The sequence below is a fragment of the Phacochoerus africanus genome, chromosome 14, assembly GCF_016906955.1.
Source record: "Phacochoerus africanus isolate WHEZ1 chromosome 14, ROS_Pafr_v1, whole genome shotgun sequence".
Classification (NCBI taxonomy): domain Eukaryota; kingdom Metazoa; phylum Chordata; class Mammalia; order Artiodactyla; family Suidae; genus Phacochoerus; species Phacochoerus africanus.
Genome location: NC_062557.1, coordinates 51726202 through 51740976, shown reverse-complemented (window position 1 = coordinate 51740976; position 14775 = coordinate 51726202). Strand labels below are relative to the sequence as shown.

Genomic DNA, 14775 nt, shown 5'->3' with positions numbered 1-14775 from the left:
AAAAATTGCAACACACACGTAGGCTAAAAGGAAAATGAAATAAAAAATACTTGATTCAAAAAGAAGGCACAAAATAAAAAAAGAAGAAAACAGCAGGAACCCAAGAGATTACCACATCTGGATAGGTAGCATCTACCAAAAACCCTAGCTAGCATCACAGTTATAGGTAAAGACTGAATGCTCCTCCTCTTTCTTTTGAATTTCCTAATACTCTTATCATCCTTCCTGGGAAGTGAAAAAAAAAATTGTAGTGATATATGCTGCCATATCTCCCTGCACTATGCGTGAGATCTGTTTATTCCTAAAAAGGCCCAACTATCCCACTTGAGAATTAGGTCTCATTGTCTTCCACCTACCCCCAAAATATCATGCTCGTAACTTTCCCTGTGCATTACCGATTTTTCTGTCTTGGCTCTTTCTCATCAGCACTCATACATGTTGTTACTTTCTCCCACTTTAAAAGCTCCTCTAGGAGTTCCCGGGGAACTCGCAAGGTCCCAAGTAGGGTGTCATTGGCAGGTGGGTGTGAGTTGACCCAAGGCCAGTGGGAGGATCTGTGCCTTACCCCCGGCCCTGGGCCCCTGCAGCCGGTCTCTGGTCTCTCTCAGCTGGGCCTGCAGCTCTGGATCATCTTTCACGGCTCCATCACTCGCACAGAAAAGACCAACCATCCCTCTATACACCTGCTCCCCAGAGAGGAAGACACTGGGTTTCAGGTGGCCAGCATAGGACCCTCTGGACCTGTGTCTGGACCAACTGCCCCCTTTGTCCTCACCAGCGTGCCCACTGTGGCTTCCCTCTCTGTGTCCCCCTCACCGGCTGATGTGTCCCCAGAGCCTAAGCTCATCTTGGCCGAAGAGACAAGACTATACATCCAGGAGCCCTCGGTCAGCCAGGTCACGGGGAGGGCAGACGGAGCAGTGGGTCAGACCAGCCGTGGCTCTCTGGGGAATGTCCGTATGGCCTCCACTCCCAGTGCTCACCGCCTGAGGACACCCACAGGAGATAAACTGGGGAAGGGAGACCAGGGCCAGGGGATTCATGGCTAATGGTCCTACCCGGGCCCCTTTATGCAGGGAGCCCCTCGGGTGGGGGGAGGCCTTCGGCGGGGGACACGGAGCCTCGGGAGGAGCGGGCAAGTGAATTCCTTCTTCACCGAACCCTCCTCCCTCTGTAGGCATCCCGTTCCATGCCAGATCCGAAATGCCCCATTCAGAGACAAGATTACTCTGGGCCAGGATGTTGATCCCCATGGGGCAGAGAAAGTGGGGGACCAGGAGCTGATTGTGGAAGAAAGAATTGGGACACAGTCAAATAGAGGGATTCCCAGGACCCATGAGTGGAAGGGAAACCAAAGGACTGGAGAGAGAAGAAGATGAGTGGGGGTGAGGCTGGGTCCTCAAAAACCAGGAGATTTCCTGTTGGATTGGATTGGGTCTGGTTAGGACTTGGGAGAAAAGAGATGGGGAAATGTCCTCTCAGGGCCTCTCAAGGTCAAGGGTTTTAGGAGTTCACTTATTTGCACAGTCTCATGTTATTATGTAAGAACTCTGGGAATCTCTTGACTTGTGTCACAAAAACTAAGAAGCTTCCTACCTGTGAGACTCTGCCTGTCTCTCATTCCTGTTGATAAAGTAGCTCTGTTCCCTTCCGAGGTAAATTCCTCCCATCCACCTTGCCTTCCCCAAGGATGTCACCCTGCTCTCCCTCTCCCTGCTTCTCGGTCACTTGGTATTTGATACCCTAAAAAAGAAAACCCTTGGCTTGATCCTAGACCCATCTTTAACAGCCTCCTAATATCTTGCCTCCTCTTTTCACAGCAAGTCTTCTTAAAAGAGTCCCCTGGTATTGTCTCAACTTCATTATGTCATATTTTTCTGCTCCACCCACTCCAATCAGACTTGCAGTCGCTCATCACCTCCGATCGCCCGAGACGGGACTGGGCAGTGGATTAACCAATGCCTTCCATATTGACAGATCCAAATGCCGCTTCTCCGTGCCCTCTCCCGAAACACCTGCCCTTCTCAGCTGCCGGGGCATCAGACTTTCCGGCTCTCTCTCCTCTCGTTCCTTTTCTTGCTTCACCCCTCCTCTCAATGGATAAAGGCTGTGACATATTCTAGAGTTACATCTGGGCCAGACTCTCTGCCGTGGCTACAAATCCTCGGCAACTTCATCCAACGAAATGACTTTAGATATTTCTGTTTTCTGATAACTTTAAACTCTATACCTTCAACCTTGACCTGTTCCAAGAACTCCAAGCACATCCATCTAACTGCTGCCTTCCAATGGGTTCCTCTAGGCATCGGAAATCTCACGTGGTCGAAGCAGAACTCTCGATTCGTCCCCCGACTAAGTACCATGGCTTTCTCTCTCATCTTCTCTCACCCCCCTTTCTTCCTCCCCAGCCCTACTCTTCCATCACACCCGCTCTCAGCCACTATGCCCGCGCCTCCACAGGTCTCTCCACCCTCACCAGCCAGCTGGCTACCTCCTCAGCCCAAATTTCAGTTCCCGTGTAAAGGCTATTCTCACTCTTTTTCCATAGCACTGTGTGTGTGGAAAGTGAGGTTGCTGCTAACCTAATAGGCTACAAAGTTAGCTCCGGTGTGGACATCTCCTGAGTCTAGGAGCCTAAACTCTGAAGAGCGGTCAGATGCAGAGTGAAGAGATGCTGAAATACCTTGTAGACAGGATGCAGGCAGGCAGGGTCATCATTGTGGCCACAGAAATAACCTCAGCCATCAGGGGTCCCCTCAGCAGTTGTGACTGTAACTGATGCAGCCGGAAATCAGAGCTATGGACCCAGGTCTTGGCCAGGAGCCAGGCCATGGGGGGATCCAAAGGCAGGAACAACACAGGTGGGGGGCATTCGTGACGAGATGTCTGGAGCTGGAGCTGGAGCAGGAGAGGGGGTGGGGGGGCTAAGGACCTGTGTGTCCAAGTCCCCAGTGGGGATCAATGCCCGGGGACAGGACACCTGGGTCCTCTTACCTGGATGACCGTAGGTAAGAGTCTTCCATCAGGCTGGAGCTTCAGCATGAGCAGAGGGGCTGCCACATATTGTTGCTTAAAAATGATGACATTAGGCTTGATGCCATCCAGCAGGGAGAAATCAGCTTCCAAAAGAGATCCAACCTGAGTGGGGGGAGAGCAGGGGTAGATAAGGGGGCTGGGGTCAGTTCTGAACCTGACCTCCCCTGCTCTCATTTGTCAAGTGGTTCCTCTCTCCATCCATCAGGTCTTTTACTTTAAATGCCCATCACGGGAGCTCCTGTTGAGGTGCAGCGGAAACAAATCCAACTTGTATCCAAGAGGATGCAGGTTCAGTCCCTGGCCTTTGCTCAATGGGTTAAGGATCTGGCATTGCCGTGAGCTGTGGTGTAGGTCAAAGATGCGGCTCGAATCTCGCGTTGCTGTTGCTGCGGCTTTGGCGTAGGCTGGCAGCTGTAGCTCCAATTCGACCCCTAGCCTGGGAACTTGCATATGCCATGGGGGCAGCCCTAAAAAGACAAAAAAAAAAGGACGCCAAAACAAACAAACAAAACCCCACAAATTCCAATCACTTCCCCCATAACTAAAGCCCTAAATGCCAAGTTTCTGTGCCTCATATCGTCCATCAGAGTCGGGGCTCCCATGAACTTTCTGGTTTTCCCCACATCCCCTGCCCCCCCATCCAAAGTTTTCCCTTATCCCCTTCCTTCAGAACTTAGCCAAATGTAGCAAAAATCTTTCTTTTATCTGAACTCCCCCCCCCCCAAAAAAAAACATAGCCCCAGCCCTCTGCAGGATTTGTTTAGTCTTTCTTGCTGTTTCCCTCCGGGAACTTGAGCTTTTCCCTGAGGCTGAGAAACAGCTAATGAAGAAGGAAGAGATGAAGGTGGAGATGGGAGAGGAGTGGGAAGAGGAGATGACAGGCGGAGATGGTATAGATAAGTGGTTCTCCACCAGGGTTTGGTTTGGTTTGATTTTGTTTAAGGCCAAGCCTGTGGCACATGGACATTTCCGGGCTAGGGGTTGAATCGGACTGAAGCTGCCAGCCTAGCCACAGCCACACCGCAACCCAAGCCGCATCTTCAACCTATGCCACAGCTCGCAGCAACGCTGGATCCTTAATCCACTGAATAAGGCCAGAGATCAAACCCACATCCTCCTGGATATTAGGTTCTTAACCCACTGAGCCACAGTGGGAACTCCTCCACCAGGGTTGATGTTGCCCCAACCCCAGCCCAGAAGGTGTCTGGCAACGCCAGGAGACATTTTTGGTTGTCACAACGAGGGGGATGCTACTGGCAGCGAGTGGGTAGAAGCCACGGATGCCGTTAAATGTCCTGCATCGCACAGGACAGCTCCCACAACAAAGAGTTAGCTGATCCAAAAACACCAGTGCCAAGGACGAGAACCCCTAAGTGAAGATGGAGGAGGGTGTAGATTAGAGAGCTGTTGAGGGAGGAAATGAGGCAAGGGGAGAAGGGGATAGAATGAGGCAGAGACAAGGAGGTGGGGACAGTGGCTGCAGTGGGGGGGCGAACGGATGGAGCACAGCACCTGGAGTTCTTTCTCCAGCTGTGTCTTCAAGTCTTCCATTCTTGGAGGCACCACCAGCTGTGCTGGGAGGCCTGTCGAGCGCCTCAGGAGTTTGCTCTGTTGAGGAACTGGTACCCAAACTGGGCATCATCCTTCCAGGCACTGTGGACCTGCTCCAGGGACGTTATTTGGGAGTACGCTGTGAGCTCTGAGCTCGCAATCTCACTTCTACCTCACTCTCTACTCTCTCCCCCTCTTCTTTCAATTCTCTGGCTCGGAAATATGTACACTGGAAGGAAAAGAATGTATAGGGGATTGGCGGTGTCCTTGGAGTGCTCGGTCGCAGGTTCAATCCCCGACTCAGATCTGGCATTGCTGCAGCTCAGCCTAGATCACAGCTGGGGTTGGGATCTGATCCCTGGCCCAGGAACTCCATATGCCACGGGGCAGCCAAAAAGGAATGTGTATATCTGTATGACTGGGTCATTTTGCTGTACAGCAGAAATTGGAACAACATTGTAAATCAACTATAATTAAAGAGTAAAAAACATTTTTTAAAAATTAAAAACATCACTTAGAGTTCCCGTCATGGCTCAGTGGTTAACAAATCCGACTAGGAACCATGAGGTTTCGAGTTCGATCCCTGGCCTTGCTCAGTGGGTTAAGGATCCAATGTTGCCATGAGCTGTGGCGTAGGTTGCAGATGAGGCTCAGATCCCACGTTGCTGTGGCTCTGGTGCAGGCTGGCGGCTACAGCTCCCATTAGACCCCTAGCCTGGGAACCTCCATATGCCGCAGGAGCGGCCCAAGAAAATGGCAAAAGGACAAAAAAAAAAAATTAAAAACATTACAACAGAAAATCAAAAACAGCTGACCTCCTGTACTCTGTTCTCCATTACAAGGGATGGGAGGGTATATAGGTACTTCAGCAGTAAATTGACAACTTTTATTAAAAAAAAAAAAAGAATGTAAATTGGTTTAGGAAGGTTATGACAACTGACCAACCAGGGCAGTCCTTCCATGTGGGAATTTATTTTTATTTTTAATTTTCCATTCTTTTTACAGAATTTGTGAGATCAGCTGTTCCCTTTAAGGCCAAGTCCTTCAACGCGTGCGGAGAAGGCCAGTGTAGGAAGATCAAGGGAGAATTCCGGCTGGCTTCCTGGAGTGCAGGTGCCCAGCCTTAACCTGGCACTCACACTTTTGCCAGGGAGAGAGTGAAGTCTCAATATCCTCATGGATTCGCCCGTTTCCTGGAACGATCCCACTGCGTATTCCCTGCTATGGGCAGGATTAACCCATCTTTCCCGGAGCCCCACCTGGAGGAAGGAACAGGCAGTCCGGGTAAGTGCGGTGGTGGGTTTCTTGGGATCTGCTGGGGGATCAAAGACTTTCAGGCTGGCCGGTACATCTTCCTTCTTTCCTCAGGCTCCTGCTCCTGGTGCTTCTTAAAACGGTCCTGGGGGTCATCCCTCATCGTCCGGGCTGGGGAGGAGGATGCAAGAGCAAGGGTCTCCCTCGACGTCCCTCTGCGCACAGCTCCCTCTGTCAACCCAGCTGCTCAGCCCCATCCTCTTCCTTCTCCCCTCTCCTCCAACTCTCTCTCCTTTCCATCAGAGCATCAGCCCGCGGTGCATGCCTCCCTCCGCTTCCCCACCGCCCTCCCCAGTGCTCTCCGGCAGACAGGCAGGTGGTCCCGTCGTCGCCCTGCCCTCAAGGGTAGCAGGGGAGAAAGGCCACGCCTTGGATGCCCGGGCCCTGGACCGTGGCCCACTTGCAGAACCAGTCCGAATCCCACAGGCCTTTGTGCTTGCGCAGCTTCACCAGCAGGAGGCGCCCCCGGTATAGGGGGACGTTGATCTCAAACTCCGTCTCCTGTTTGACAGGACCGAGCTCAGACACGGGTTTGGAGGTCCTTGCAGAGAGCAGTTCAGAGAAGCCTGGCTGTGCTTTTCCCTCGGAGCATCCTCGGGAGAGCCCTGGGTCCCGGCTGGAGGTGAGGAGGAACCGCCCACTCTGGGGACCCCTCAGACCAGCAAGTGTCTCTTCTCCGCCCCTCCAGCCGGGCAGGGACGCGCCGCTCTTCCCTAGGCAGCCTCTTCACCTTCTCTTTTCCTACCTGACATCCCGCCCGACCTCCTTCTCCGGCCGAGGTCCTTCCCTGCCGACGCCCCAGGGTCCCGCATCCGCGCCCCCAGTGCCGCGACACTGACCTTGAGTCGCAGCGACCGCAGCTGCTTCCCCAGGTCCGCTTTCCGGGCTCACCCCCCAGCCGCAGCTGTACCTGTTGCTGGAGTCCGCCGGGAGCGAGTCCCCGGTGGCTGCACGGATCGAGTACTTGCCCGTCTTGCCTGGACTTGGACCTAGGGGGACCGAGGGGGAAATAAGCAATTTATGGGGCTCTGAGGCTCAGCCCCCGAGGAAGCCACACCCAGACCAATGACCCTGTGGTATCAGGCTCCAGGGTCCCCACCTCCCACCGACTTCAGACGCGCAGATCCCTATCGGCTACTCTCTGTACGCGGGGGTTTCTCACCGAAGCTTTAAGCTTTGCTAGATGCGCCCCACCCCTACCCTCCTGCCCTTGGCAGCCCCTCCCTGCTGCCAGTTCCACTCCCCGCCAGGAGCGCAGCAGCAGCCTCCAGACGGCGGCGGCTCGACCCCAGACGGCACACCTACCCAGTTTCCGTGAATAAATGAGTACAGTGGCAACAGGCAGCAGAGACGAGGGAGGTGGAAAGATTGGAAGGGTGAGGGTGTTTTCAGCGAAGAGTGAGTCGCCGTCTTGGCAGAGGTGTAGGGCATTCTGAGGGCAAGGATGAGAAAATGCCCACAAGGTGAAGCATATGAGTTTGTTGTCCAGACTCGGCAGCCAAAAGGGGGGAGTCTGGAATTCCCCTTTAGGTCCAGTCGCGAAGCTTCCATTGGACGTTCCTGAAACGGGCTTTTGGGGCCCAGCACCCTAGGCTGAGCACCTAGGCTGTGGCCCATCAGCATGTTCCATTCAGGGCCTGTCTCCCCGTCTCTTGCTCTTCTCAGCCTCTCTAAGGACACCTGCTGTACCAGGCCACCAGCCCCCCTCCCCCACCCCAGATTCCTTTGGTTTGGTTTGGTTTGGTTTTGGTTTTTTCCACTTTTTTTGGCATAGGCTATACTACTTTTTTTTTAAAAAAAAAATTATTATAGTTGATTTACAATATTCTGCCAAAGTGACCTAGTTGCACACACATATATACATTCTTTTTCTCACATTATCCTTCATCAGAAGTGACTAGTTATACTTCCCGGTGCTGTACAGCAGGATCTCATTGCTTATCCATTCCAAAGGCAATAGTTAGCATCTATTAGCCCCAGACTTCCAGTCCACCCCTCTCCCGCCCCCTCCCCCTTGGCAACCACAAGTCTCTTCTCCAAGTCCATGAGTTTCTTTTCCGTGGAAAGGTTCATTTGTGCCATATATTAGATTCCAGATATAAGTGATAGCATATGGTGTTTGTCTCTCTTTTTCTGACTTACTTCACTTAGTATGGTAGTCTCTAGTTCCATCCATGTTGCTACAAATGGCATTATTTGGTTCTTTTTTATGGCTGAGTAGTATTTCATTGTGTATATGTACCACACCTTCTTAATCCATTCGTTTGTCGATGGACATTTAGGTCGTTTCCGTGTCTTGGCTATTGTGAATAGTGCTGCAGTGAACATAGGGGTGCATGTAGTTTGGGTTTTTTTTTGGTATTTTTTGGGGGGGCCAAACCTGAGGCATATGGAAATTCCCAGGCTAGGGATTGAATCGGAGCTGCAGTTGCCGGCCTACACCAGATCCAAGCTGTGTCTGTGACCTACACCACAGCTCATGGCAACACCAGATCCTTAATCCACTGAGCAAGGCCAGGGATTGAACCTGTGTCCTCATGGATCCTAGTCAGATTTGTTTCCGCTGAGCCACAATGGGAACTTCAGGCTTTCTTAGAACTCATGACTGGTGTCTCACTCAAAAATCTCCAGCAAGATTCCTTCATTCAAATCTCTAGACCAACAGCAAGCACGAGCTTCTATATCAGAGTTTTCCTCCAAATTCAGAAGACACATAGCTCTCTCTTCTTCCCCACGATGGAGGAGGAGCACTGAAGAGGGCAGTGCTCCATCGAGGGCCTCAGAACTCGTTCCCTTTTTAAAATTGATGCACAGCACAGGGAACTATATCTCGTCACTTACAATGGAACATGATGGAGGATAATGTGAGAAAAAGAATGTGTGTACATATATGTATACACACACACACACACACACGTGACTGGGTCGCTTTGTTGTCCAGTAGAAATTGACGGAACACTGTAAACCAACTATAATGGAAAAAATAAAAATCATTTAAAAAAAATAGACAGGAGTTCCCGTCGTGGCGCAGTGGTTAACAAATCCGACTAGGAACCATGAGGTTGCGGGTTTGGTCCCTGCCCTTGCTCAGTGGGTTAACGATCCGGCGTTGCCATGAGCTGTGGTGTAGGTTGCAGACGCGGCTCGGATCCCGCGTTGCTGTGGCTCTGGCGTAGGCTGGTGGCTCCAGCTCCGATTCGACCCCTAGCCTGGGAACCTCCATATGCCGCGGGAGCAGCCCAAAGAAATAGCAAAAAGATAAAAAAATAAATAAATAAAAATAAAAAAATAGCAGTGAAAAAATAAAATTGAAGTATAGTTGATTTACAATATTGTGTTAGTTTTAGGTGTACAGCAGTGATACAGTTATTTTTTTCAGATTATTCTCTATTATAGGTTATTACAAAATTTTGAACATAGTTCCTGTGTTACACAGTAAATCCTGTTGCTTATCTATTTTACACAGAGTAGTTTGTATCTCTTGATCCCAGACTTCTAATTTATCACTCCGCTTTTCCCTATGGTAACCATTAAGTTTGTTTTCTTTGAATGTGACTCTGTTTCTGTTGTGTATATATTATTTTTTTAGATTACGCATATGAGTGATATCACTTAGCATTTGTCTTTATCTGACTTATTTCACTAAGTATAATATTCTCTAGGTCCATCCATGTTGCTGCATATGGCAGTATTTCATTCCTTTTTATGGATGAGTAGTATTCCATTGTGTGTGTGTGTGTGTGTGTGTGTATATTACATTTTCTTAAGTTAATCATCTATTGATGGGCATTTGAGTTGTTTCCATGTCCTGGCTATTGTAAATAGCGCTGCTATGAACATTAGAGTATGTCTATCTTTTGAATTGGCATTTTCTTTTTTTTTTCTGGGAACATACTCAGGAGTGGGATTGTTGGATCATTTTAGTTTTTTAAGGAACCTCCATGCTGTTTTCCATAGTGGCTGCACCAATTTACATCCCTACCAACAGTGTTCAAGGTTCCCTTTTCTCCACACCCTCTCCAGCATTTATTATGTGTAGACTGTTTTTCTGCTTTTCAGGGCCACACTGTAGCATATGGAAGTTCCCAGGCTAGGGGTCAAATTGAAGCCACAGCTACCAGCCTATACCTCAACCACAGCAACGCCAGATCTGAGCCTTGTCTGTGACCTAGGCCACAGTTCACCTGACGCCAGATCCTTAACCCACTGAGCAAGACCAGGGATCGAACCCCCATCCTCATGGATACTAGTCGGATTCTTAACCCGCTGAGCCACAGTGGGAACTCCCATTATGTGTAGACTTTTTGATGATGGCCATTTGACCGGTTTGCCATACTTCATTGTGGTTTTGATTTGCATTTCTCTTATAATTAGTAATGTTGAGCATCTTTTCCTGTGCCCATTGACCATATGTATGTCATCTTTGGAGACATGTCTGTTTAGGTTTCCTGCCGATTTTTGATTGGGTTGTTTGTTTTTTGATATTGAGTGATATGATTTGTGTATTTTGAATATTAACCCCTTGGCAGTCACATCATTTGCAAGTATTTTCTCCCGTTCAATAGGTTATCTTTTCATTTTGTTTATGGTTTCTTTTGCTATATGAAAGCTTTTAAGTTTGATTAGGTCCCATTTATTTATTTTTGTTTTTATTTCTTTTGCCTTGGGAGACAGATCTAAGAAAATACTGCTACAATTTATGTCTGAGACTGTTTTGCCTGTGACCTCTTCTTGGAGTTTTATGGTGTCATGTCTTAGATTTAGGTCTTTAAACCATTTTGAATTTATTTATTTTCATAGCCACATCCGTGGCATATGGAAGTTCCCATGCCAGTGGTGGAATCCAAGCCATAGCTGTGACCTACACCACAGCTGCAGCAACACCTAATCCTTTATCCCACTGTGCTGGGCCAGGAATGAACCCTCACCTCTTCAGGGACCTGAGCCTCTGCAGTTGCATTCTAAACCACTGTATCTGGATTCTAACCCACTGTGGCAAGGACAAAGTCCTTGAGTTTATTTTTGTATTTGGCATGAGGGAGTTTTCTAGTTTCATGGATTTACGTGGTGCCGTCCCGCTTTCCCAACGCCACTCGCTGAAGAGACTGTCTTTTTTTCTTTTTCCCATTGCATATACTTGCCTCCTTTGTCGTAGATGAATTGACTGTAGGTGTGTGGTTTTATTTCTGGACTCTCTATTCTGTTCCATTGATCTATATATCCATTTTTGTGCCGGAACTCTGCTATTTTGATTACTCTAGCTTCATAGTGTTGTCTGAAGTCTGGGAGGGTTATGCCACCAGCTTTGTTTTTTGCTCAGGATTGCTTTGGCAGTTTGGGGTCTTTTGTGGTTCCATATACATTTTAGAATTGTTTGTTCCAGTTCTGTGAAAAATGTCATGGGTGTTTTGAAAAGGAATGCGTTCAATCTGATGATCGCTTTGGATAGCAAGTGACGTTCTGGAAAAGACAAAACTGCAGAGACAGTGAAAAGACCTGCCGTTGGCGGTAGTGGCAGAATGAATAAAGAGAGCACAGTGAAACTATTCTCTGTGTCACTGTAATGCCGGATACATATCATTATGTATTTGTCAAAGCCCTTACAACTGTACGAATACAAAGAGTGAACTTTCAACTATGGGCTTTGGTTCATAATAATATGTCAACATCAGTCTCCTAATTGCAGCAAATGTAGAACATTAATACAAGATGCTAAGAATAGGGGAAACCGTGTACCAGGGTGGGCAAGGATATGCATCTAAATCGGCAGCGCATCTGGGTTGTCATGCCTGAAGGGTTTCCAGCCTCTTTCCCCCAGACAGTAGGTGCAAATTTAAAGAATTTGTTTTCTCCTCGTAACTGAACCTCTTTCACTGTGCAGATGGCCTCCTTCTCTGCTCCTGTACATTTGCGAATTCATTGACTGATACCCAATTCCTATTGGAAGATCTGGCTCAAAAGGACAGAGGTTTCCAGGGGACAGTTTTGTTGTCCTCGGTTTCATTATTTAGGATTTACCTCTCCTAAGGGAAAAAAAAAAAAACAAAACAAAACTGTGTCCACAGATGTATCAAGACGATCCTTAATTACCCTTTACCAAAAATATTGAGACAATTCCTGGCCTTCTGGGACCAATTGGTTCTTGTAGAATGGGTCATGCCTCTGCATCTCAGAAGGAGACTTGCAGTTAGGATAAGCCATGACAGATTCCCCAACTCCATATAATATGAGCCTCTCCCCAATGCAAAAATCAGCTCAGATAGCAGAATGCGTGGCTCTCAGCTAAGGATAAGAGGGCTAACATCCACAGGGACAGTAGATGTTAGGGCGTATTACATGACTTTGATGTGTTACAAAGAGCCAAGAGATTTATGACTACAGCTGCAATGCCAACTGAAATAAGGAGCAGGTGGCTGAGCTCCTAGATGCCTTGTTATTACAGTAAGAGGAGGCCATAGTCAAAATTGAAGCTTATATGGGCATTAAGATCCCTGAGGCAAAAGGAAACTCATTAGCTGATAAATATGCTAAACCAGCCGTGTGTAAGTCTGTCCCAATCCCATCACCATCAGACAAGATGCTAAATATATTCAGCTCACCACTTGATCTTATAACTGAGGAAATAAAAATATCTCAGTTCAAGGCCCCTGAAGATGAAAAAGCCTGTTGGAAACATGGCGGACTTTTTAATCCAGCCTGGCAGACCTTGGAGGGGCCCCGAAGGCCACTCGCTCTCTGCTCAGTCACTCCTCTGATCCTCAGTCTTCACGAGACTACTCCTAAGGGGAAAGACAAGCTAAAGCACCTCGGCCACCGTCACTCTCACCTGGAACAAGTGGTATCCCCTTGTCCCATCTGCCAAAGACATAATCCTGGCACAGATCCAAAGTTTTCTTCTCAAAGAGTGGCAGACCTCCCCCCCGCTTCCTAGACTCACTTACAAGTGGATGCTTCTTATCTCAAGATCCACATCCCCAGACCCATCCTTGAAAATAACAGAACCCCAGCCTGCAGTCAAACAGATTAGAGGATGATTCAGTAGGTATTTTCTTTACTTACTTGGCTAATACTTAGTCTGCAGAAACCAGGCCTCTTGGTATCCATCAGCTCATTGCACCGGACCCTGCTACCTAGGGTCTTATCAGCCCTTACCTAATCTTTAACCAGACTGGACTCGTCTTTCATCTTAATTTTTCTGTTACCTCTGACTTTTCGGGTCCCAACCCACCTAAGCGATCTACAAGCACCACAAGGTGTTACAGTCAAAGACTCGGGTGTACGATGCCCATTTCTAAAGGAAGCTCTGACTCTCCCATCTCACCTCACTCAGAAGAGGCCCTGAAACGTGAAGCCCGGTGACGGGGAGTAAAGCTAGAGGATTTAGCCACTGCTAGGATGGACTTTGCATGGTCTGCCCAAGAGCTGCCGCCATGTGGGCCACGCAGGAAGTTTCTGAAACTCCTGCATCTTTCACACTTTGCTCCGGGAGGTAACCAGGCCTGTGGACAGTCTCACCGAAACCACCAGCATCATCACCGGAGAACGGAAAGGACTCCAGCAAATTGTCCTTCACAACCACCTGCCAAAGGTGTCCCAAGGAGGTACTTGCTGGGTGTGTAGCAGCTGCCCTGCATCTGTTCCTCACCACCTCTCTAATGCCTGTGCCGTCCCCAGAAGCTCATCAGCAGTTCCCTAGCGGCCCAGCAGCTAAGGATTCAGCATTGTCACTGCTGTGGTGCAGGTTCGATCTCTGGTCTGGGCACTTCTGTACGCTGTGGGCATAGCCAAAAAAAAAAAAAAAAAAATTTTTTTTTTTTCATTGACTCAAAGTTCCTCAGTTCACCACTGTTCTCCCTCCAATATTTCAGGACACTCAGCTTTGCTGTCCTGGGACCTTGATTGGCTCCCTTCATGCCTTACGTCTTGGTTTTACCTCCTTGTTCAGTCTTGCATAGATAGTATTTCTCTTGGTTAGTTTCTCTTAGGCAAGCACCTGATTTGGGACATCCTCCAACAGCTCAGTCGGACAACATGCTCAACAGGTGACTCACCTAACTTTGCAGGAGCATCAGCAAGTGTCCGCAGGAGATTATTTCTTAGACCTCCTTCAGGAGGCTTATTATTACCTCTGAGGTGTCCAACAATAAATGATATTCACCCGTATTTAGCAGAAATGGAGACTGGCCATGTGGAACTTTACCCAAACCCTGCGATCCTGGAAAAGACGGAGAGTTAATGAAACCCCCTCATGCTGTGTGTCCCAGGGAATGGTTTACTGCAAAGAGTCACCCTTCCACGTAGGATTTAGGTAAAACTCGTGGATAAGCCCCCTTGTTTACCGAGAACAAAGCCAGGCACAGAGCCTCCACATTCCCATTCTTTGGCTCAGAAATGATTATCTGCGTAGTTTACCCTCCTGATCCACGGGAGCAAAATGCCAACTGAACTTGACCAAACTTCAGTTAAGCTTCTTGCCTCTCCACAGGATCCTGAACTTGGATTCAGTCCTAAGGGTAGCACACATCCTTTTTCTCACAGTAGCCTCCATCTGAGTCCATCACGAGTGACTGCATATAGTTCCCTGCGCTGTATGGCACGATCTCGTTGCTTATCCACTCCAGATGCAATAGCGTGCGTCTCCTCACCCCACACCCCCGGCCCATCCCACTCCCTCCCTTGAGTCTCTGGTATCTGAGCCGAGACCTGCTCCCTGCTTCCTCCTCCTAGGGAGGTGGAAGCTCCACTCCAGACTGGAGTGAATACGGAGCTCCTTCTCCCCCACGTCGCAGTCAGAGGGCTGTTTGCATTTGGTGCACTTTTCCAAGAACACGTGGCATTTTTCATCCTGCTCCCAACCACCTGTTGCTGAGGGTA

At 48.8% G+C, this 14775-nt stretch overlaps 1 pseudogene; it reads right to left on the bottom strand.

The window, feature by feature from the left end:
• Positions 1-509: 509 nt before the first annotated feature.
• Positions 510-14459, bottom strand: LOC125113898 (polyunsaturated fatty acid (12S)/(13S)-lipoxygenase, epidermal-type-like; annotated as a pseudogene).
• Positions 14460-14775: the final 316 nt, after the last annotated feature.